This window comes from Apium graveolens, unplaced genomic scaffold (assembly GCF_009905375.1).
Source record: "Apium graveolens cultivar Ventura unplaced genomic scaffold, ASM990537v1 ctg6848, whole genome shotgun sequence".
Classification (NCBI taxonomy): domain Eukaryota; kingdom Viridiplantae; phylum Streptophyta; class Magnoliopsida; order Apiales; family Apiaceae; genus Apium; species Apium graveolens.
Window position 1 is genome coordinate 2,914 of NW_027419832.1, and position 8,441 is coordinate 11,354.

Below are 8,441 nucleotides of genomic sequence, written 5' to 3' on the forward strand. Positions count from 1 at the left end.
CATACGTTATCTTGTATTTCTTTTATTCGTTGTAACAGTGGATGCTAGTTTTCTTTACTTTGAACCTTAATACTCTTGTGACGTACTCTGGTTTTAATAAGTATTTTTATTAGTTTATATTGTCATGTTATTATCATGTTTTCATATGAACCCATGGTGACGATGAGTTCTATCATGGGCTAATCGTGATCATGGGGTCGTAGCAGATTTATTATGAATTTCTTTAGTTAATTGTTTAATACCTTGGTATGTGATGATTGTATGATATCTAGCATAGGTTGTGCTTATTCGTCTTATGTGTGTCACGAACATATAAGATAGCCTGTTAATCTCTTGTGAAGCGACAATGAATCTTGAGATTTAGAACTTGCCATGCTAGCATAGGTTCATGTATTGTATGCATGATTAGTGGGTAACTCTAACTGTTTTACTTGCCTAGTGTGATCATAATGAATAATTTGCGCTTAAATCGTTATGTTTTCAAATTTTGTAGACATATAGGGTCTCAACATAATTGATGCCTATTCAACTTCTATCTTAATTGTGGATGCTTGGTAGAATGGTACTGGGGCAATGAAAGTTGGCTTTTATCAGTTTCATGTTGTTCGATTAATGTCATCACCGTTACATGCTAAGGGTAATAACAATGACTATTGAAGAAAGTAGTAACGAAGTTATGATCTCATGTTTGTTTAATATTGTTAATTTAAGTGTTAATTTAAGTGTTTAATTCTCGTAGTTAATAATTAGTTAATCAACCTTAAGTGTTATTGTCTTGACATTGAGAAGTAATCATACATTGGTGAGTAAGTGTTAATTAAACATAATTAGTCTGAGTCTCTATGGGAACGAACTAAAAATTATTCTATATTACTTGTGAACGCGTATACTTGCGTGAATTATTAGCGCATGCTTTGTGCCTAACAAGTTTTTGGCGCCGTTGCCGGGGACTGGGTGTTAATTTGTTTAGTTTATGTACTTGCCATCAGCGGTCATTAGGACTCATTGATTAAGACTTGTTACTTATTGTTTCTGGTTGTGTTTCAGGTACTCTAACGAGCGTTTATTCAAACACGTTCTCGCACTCGCAAGAGGACTCTAGATACGGCTGAGGAGACAGACTCAGTTCTTGATATTTCGGAGAAGATAGATTTTGAAGATTCGGATAAAGAGAGTGAAAAGAAAGAACCGGTAACCATGGGTGATCGTATAGTTCCAGCAGATGTAGCTCTTATGGACTTTTCTCGGCCTAAAATTGATGACATTCAGTCAAGCATCATTCATCCGGCTATTCAGGCCAATACTTTCGAAATCAAGCCAGGAACTATTTAGATGGTGCAGAATTCTGTTTCTTTCGGAGGTGTTGCGACTGAAGATCCCAACATGCATTTAGGAATTTTGTCGAGATCTATAGTACTTTCAAATGTAATGGTGTTACTGATGAGGCTATCAAGCTGAGGCTTTTCCCATTCTCTCTGAGGAATAAAGCTAAGGACTGGTTACATTCTTTACCAGCTGGGTCCATCACTACTTGGGAATCTTGCGCAAATGTTTCTGGTGAAGTTTTATCCAATGGCCAAGACTGCGGCTATGAGGAGTGCTCTTACTCAGTTTGCACAGCAACCAACAGAATCTATGTGCGAAGCTTGGGAGCGCTATAAGGAGATGTTGAGAAAGTGTCCACATCATGGTATTCCTGACTGAATGTTGATCACTGGGTTTTATAATGGTTTGGGGGCCCAATCTTGGCCCATGCTCGATGCAGCAGCTGGAGGCGTCTTGTGGGCGAAAAGCTATACTGAGGCCTATAATCTTATTGAAACTATGGCCACAAACTGAAAGAGATGTGTCCTAAGTCCAATCATGTATGATAATTTAGGAATAACTTTTATGTAATCTGTTTTGATTTCATTGATATTAATAAAAGACTTGTTTTGGTTTTATTGCAGGCTTTATCTATTTAAGTGTTTAAGTAAGATATACCATAGTTTAGAGTAAAGCTTTTTATGGATTATGATGAGATCATAATAATGAGACCTAAAAGATGATAACTATAAACTTAAATATTTCCTGGTCGTAGGATTACTAACTGGTAATTAGTAATCCGTAAAGATCGGTACATACTATGCTTGCTTCATCATGAAGGATGTCTGTTCTCATAGACATTTGTGTGGTGACACTATAGCTAGTATGTAGGTGCTTATTATAGAATAATTTCACTGAACATGACTCACACAGTGAACAACTTATGGAGTTCACTCACGTGTCAGCAGTTGTTCACATAGTGATAGTTGTACAAGTATCCTTAGACTTGAGGTCATCATAGTCATCTTGTGTACACTGAACTATGCTTTGGTTTAGTTCCCAGTCTCCAGGGACAATTATAAGGGCTCTACTGGGTATAGGAATTTGTACACGAAGATAGTGTATGATCAATAAAGGATCTACCCCTTCCAGTGAAGGAAGAGAATGTTCAATGCTGATCCACTTATGCTAGTTCAGGAATATCTGGTCAGAGTGAATGAAATTAGAAAGGAGTTTCTAATTTACATTAAATAGAACTAAGCATAGTGAATGGGAAAGCAAATGATTAAATAAGATAGGCTTGACACAAGTTCCGTGCCTTGTATTTAATCGTGACATTGCAGGGTAGAAGGAATTGATTGTACGGTAACTACTCACTGAATAGGTTCTTGGTATTCTAAGCAGTGAATTCGTATTATCCGGATAGTCACGATATGCTGAAAAGTATCCCTCACGATGCAGAATAAATATGATTAATTTATTAATTAATCATATTTAATGAATTAGAGAATTTATATAAATTGATAAAATAGTTTTATTATTATTTATTTCTACTACCGGCTTAATATTGAACCTACAGGGTCACACCATAAAAGAATGATTTAATGGTGGAGGAATTTAATAATGCCTGGTAATTATTTATTTGTGAAATAGATAATATATTAGCAGATTTAATAATTGATTAAATGAGATTTAATTAATTCTTAATATTATTAATTAAGAATTTAATTTTGGAAATTAAATCAAGTGAGAGAATTATTTTTCTAAAGTGTTTATAAAAGGGATTAATGATTAAAAGGTGTTTTAATTATTAGATAATTGGTTAATAAGAATAATCAATTAAAGGGTTAATAATAATATTTTATGGAAAATTTTCAGCTGAAAATTTTGCCTATAAATATACTATTATAAACCCTATTTGCCTAAACCCAAATAAATAACCCTAATTCTAAAGTAGAACAAGAGGGAGGCAACTAATTCTCTCAACCTCTTCCTCCTCCATCACATTGTACTATTGGTGGATACCGGTGGAGTGCTTCACACTTGAGGAGCAGCTGCTAGGGATTTCCGTTCATCGTTCTTGGATCGCTATTAAAGACCTCCATCTTTCCATTAACGTAAAGCTTCTTAAGGTAAACATACTGAACTAGGAATTAAATATTACTTTTCGCATGGATCCTACGAAGGGTTTCAGTTTTTTCTTAAGATTTAAATTTACGTTTTCGTTGCATTTATGTGCTAAAAACCCTTCAATGACATCAGAGCTACTTGCGAAAAGTTTTTAATTCGTTTATGTGTTTAACTGTTTTCGATATATGAGCATGTACGTGATTCGCCATGATTTGATGTTGATATAATATGCTTATTATGTATGGTTTTGAATATATGATATTCATGTGAGTTGTATAATCATAAGATGATTATGTAATCTGTATATATACTGATATATACATGATTTATGTTTGTTCTTATTATGAGAATCATTTTAGATACGGATTCTGAATTGGCTGCTGCAGATTTGCTGAAATCTGGGTCTGGTGTCCAATTTACGCAAACAAATACCCTATTCCAAAGGTAAACGAGCGTCTGAACAAAACTGATAGCAAAAGCTATCAACGACTCATCTGTAAGGCGTTTGACGTCGTTTACTGCCTGTAAATAGTGATTCTTGTTTTTCTGATTTGATTCTGATTTTTCTGATGTTTATCATATTTTTTTATGATTTGATCATGGATAAAATGATATGTTAAGATCGGATTATGTGTTTTAACATGCTTTTATGTGTTTTATGAGCATGGTGGATGGTTATGGCCTTTCGACCTTAGTGTAATGGTTTTGGTTTTGGTTTTAAATACGACTTGCATGTCGTCAATCTTTGTAATCATAAATCTCGAATGTAACTCGAGTTATTCTTGTAAGTTCATTAGATTAGTTTTACTTTCAATCTATGTAATGTAATTGAAGACTCAAGAAGGCTATCCAATGGAGGTGATACAAAGAAGAAGACGAGGTATACAAGAAGTCTAAACAAAGAAGAAGACTTATGTAATAAGTAGTTTTATTTATTCCCATCACCATATTAGATTGACCTTGATCTTTATCATGAGCTTGATAAAGATCACATATGATGGGGCCATAACCAAACACATTTACTTTATTGCACTTTACATTTACTTGTTTATTTAATTTTATATATGAGATATATGCCTATGTTTACCATGCGATGATAGATTTAGGTGAACTTAAATCAATATAAGGTGTGCTCTAGAAAATCTAGAATAGGAATCATTTCTTGCCTTAAGAATAATATTATGAATACAATCATGAGATTCTTGTGTTTATGAAACACGTAACTAAATATGAATTTTCAATATTGAGAGAAAGGATGATTCTGTCAAAAGCAGATTTCTATCTGTAAGAAAGGGGTATTAAGTGACGCCTCTTGACAATGCTCCCCCCGATCTGGGAATCATCTGATTATCGATTATTGATTTGAAATATTTAATTTAAAGGAAGAATCTCTTTATAATATGATTATGATTGTAACATAATATAATCCCTTTAAAATTAAATAATATCAAGTAGTGATTGACCAATGACACAACGGGCTTGTGTCGGTCATAGCCTTCCAACATGGTAGAAAGTGGTTCTTATTTTTAAATTATTATCATTTCGTGTTACAGCCGAGGGCTTTGACTTCAAAATAAGAAATACTTGTCTATTACATAGAGATGTGTACATTGAATTAGAATCTAAAGGTCGTTACGTGCTACAGCCGTGGGTCATTGGAGACTGATTCAATTGTACGAAATTTTGGGTTAGGCTTGACTTAGAATATTGAGTTTGTCGTGCTACAGCCGTGACTCAATTATTCAAGAGGCTAAACTTTTATTAGGGAATAACATAAGATGTAAATGACAAGAGTTGTCTGCCTATTGAACATCAAATGACGTTTCATGCTACAGCCGAAGTTGTGTGATGGAATGTAGGATCCCTATTCCCACTAGCATTATGAATGCTTAATTTTCACTTAGGGGTTGTATAAATTAGATAAACTAGTGAGAGCCACTTATGAATAAAGACCCGATTCATATAGTGTCTTGAAATGAAATTGAATATTTTCTAAGTGTTGTTATGTGTTCATCATTTACAGATTTACTATATTCGTGTTAGGTCACACACACACTGTAGAGGGGTGAATACAGTGTATAGTACACTCAAATCGAACTTTAAGAACTTAAGTAACAGAAAAAACTTTATTGAAAAATAAACTCTGTTATAGTATGGAACTGTTACCTCTCAGTGATGAACAAATATCACGAGAGCTGCTAGGGTTACAATGAATAATCTTTTATAATATTGAAACACTTATAGTGTAAACCCTATGTCTGTGTTTATATACTACACAGTTACAAGATAATCGCTAATTGATATGGAATATAATTCTGCTTCCTAAAATATATCAATCAGATATCTTTTCTTCCAAGTATTCCATTCTTCACGGAATTCCTTCTTCATGCATATCTCTTCTTATGTTTATCTCATCTTCTTTCCTTTAATCAGCTACTGTCCTTATCTGATTATCCTTCAGCACTTAAGTTCTGATATCTATCTTCTGATGATTATCTCCTGATAACATGTACTGATATCCTTAAGTCCTGACTTCCAGTATAAGTACTGATCAACAGTTAAGTACTGATTTATCCTGTTCAGTAAGATCTGAAAGCTAAACATAAAACATATTAGCCATGACATTATCAAATATATCTAACAATCTCCCCCAACTTGTAAATTAACATAATATACAAGTTTAACAGATATTTGATGATGTCAAAAATATTAAGTACAAATGCATGAGAATTAGACTAGATAACTACAACTTACAGTCCTTAAAGTTTTTACCAATTTCAACTTCTGATAACAACTTCAGTCTGTATAAATATCAGAATTTAAGCAGTTGTAGATCTTCGACTTGGCTTCTTCATTTGATCTCTCTGATGTCAGGAGTTGTTCTGAGATAGTTCTTCAACAAACATTTCTCAGCATATCTTAGTTCATCAATCATTCTCCTTTTAACATCTTTAAGCTCTGCAGTATCTTCACCAGTTTGAAAGATTGCTCTGAGATCATTATCTTTGCTTTTCTCAACTCCTGATCTAGTCTTATACATAAGCTTTGTCAGACTCTAGATTGAATTCAAGTCCCTTAATACCAAGATACGTTCTGATCTGTGCAGTATTAGGCTTCATATCAACAATATCACCATTGTGATCTCTGTACTTTGGAACATATATGCTGTCAGACTTAACAGAATAAAGCCTTTTCTGTCTCTGAATCTGTTCTTTTAAGTAGTTTGCAGCAGTCTCTGTTATTCTGTCATCCACTTGAAGTAAGAAAAGTACATGCTCCAATTCTTCAAAATACTTCAATGGAATGGCATTTTGTCTTATATGATAAACCCTACCATCTGTCATGAAATACAACATGATGTATTCTTTCAAGTAGGTATGGTAAACCATCTGTACAGATTCCAGTTGATTCAATCTCTCAGGAGTTGCTCCAATACCTGGTTCACTCAAGGAAGTTGGATCATTGGTAGTGTTGTGTACTCTTCTTTCATCAGCACTTCCCAATCCAGTTTTATCTCTAGCTTCCTTTCCAGTAACTACTCTTGCTTCAAAACCACTTGCAGTAGTCTTCAAAGATTGAGTCTGTTTTGCTTTAGTGAATCCTGGTAGGAGTGTCTTTGATCTATTTTCTGATATCAAGTTAACTTGAGCTCTGTCAGAGGTTACTTGCTTCTTTGAATATCAGAACTTACAATTTCTTGACTCTGAACAACTTGAGCCATGTCAGAGGTTGTTTTAAGAACTTTTCTTGAAGTCAGAGCAAGATCATCTTTTATCAGTAATTTCTTCTTCCTCAGGAGGTACATAAGCCTTGATAGGTTCACCAACCTTTTTTTACCCTTGGATCTTGGATCTATCTGTGGTTGTGATCTAGCCAATGTTGCTTCAGTATGTGTCCTTTCTTTGATCACAATGCCTTTGAGTTTTGGAAGTGAATTTTTACCAGAAGCTTCAGATTTAGATGTGACTTTCTCTGATTTAAGTCTGGCTTCTTCTTCCTTTAAACTTTCCAAGTCCATTCCTGGATTTTCTTGAAGAAATAACTGTCTTGACATTTCCTCATCAAGATCTAGAAGTTCATCAGAACTTATCCTTTTACCAGCAGCAGAACTTATTCTTTTCCCAGTATCAGAACTTGTCCTGTGACTAGCTTGTCTTGATGTAAACCTTCTACCTTGACTATGACCGCTACCCATTCCAGAGTATCCTTGATCATCATTTCCATCATCCTTTCCTTGCAGTGTCTTGTTAGTTTTGCATTTGGACTTAATTACCTTCTCCCCCTTTTTGGCATCAGCAGGTAGTAAAAGAGAGAAAGTAATTCCACTGAGGATTGGATTTCAGTAAGTTGCGATTGCTGAGAAGCTTGATTTGTCAGAATCATCAATCTGAGCTTGTTGTTTCTCTTGAGTTTTCTCAATATAGCAATCCTGTCAATGGTAGGTTGAAAGAACTTTTTCTTATCAATTTTCCAAACTTGTTCTTGTTTGATAAAGTTCTCCTGAATCTTGTGTAGCTCTGCATGAGTAGTTGAATGAAGACCTTGTAGATGTTTAGTACTCAATGCAGTGACTCTAAGCTGGGTTTTAAAATCATCAGAATTTAACATTTCATCAGCTTTAGTCAAGTGCTCAGCAAGATGTAATGCATTTGGAACACATGAAACTGAGTTCCATTCCTTAGTCCACTCCTGACCTGCAGGAGTTTCACTCCAAGGTACTGGTGCATCCCTGATAACAAACTCCTTTACCAGTTCAGACTTAGGAAGAGTCGGTTGAGGAGTATGTCCTGAAGGACCTGCTTCATCAGCATCTACAGTTGGAGCAGCTTCACCAGTATCTCCAGCATTTGCAGCATCAGAACTTAAAGAATCAGTATCTTCTGATAAGACAACAGTGTGAGTAGCAATGGAGGCTTCAGCATCCTCTAATTGCTGATCTGATACTAAGTTCTGATCAACAGCCAATCCTGATGCTCACCTAAAGTCTGATCATCAGCATCTTGATG

At 34.7% G+C, this 8,441-nt stretch overlaps 1 non-coding gene across 1 annotated transcript; it reads right to left on the reverse strand.

The window, feature by feature from the left end:
• Positions 1-1,587: 1,587 nt before the first annotated feature.
• On the reverse strand, positions 1,588-1,694 carry LOC141703622 (small nucleolar RNA R71). The gene has a single exon (XR_012567619.1). It is a non-coding gene; the product is annotated as a small nucleolar RNA R71 (small nucleolar RNA).
• Positions 1,695-8,441: the final 6,747 nt, after the last annotated feature.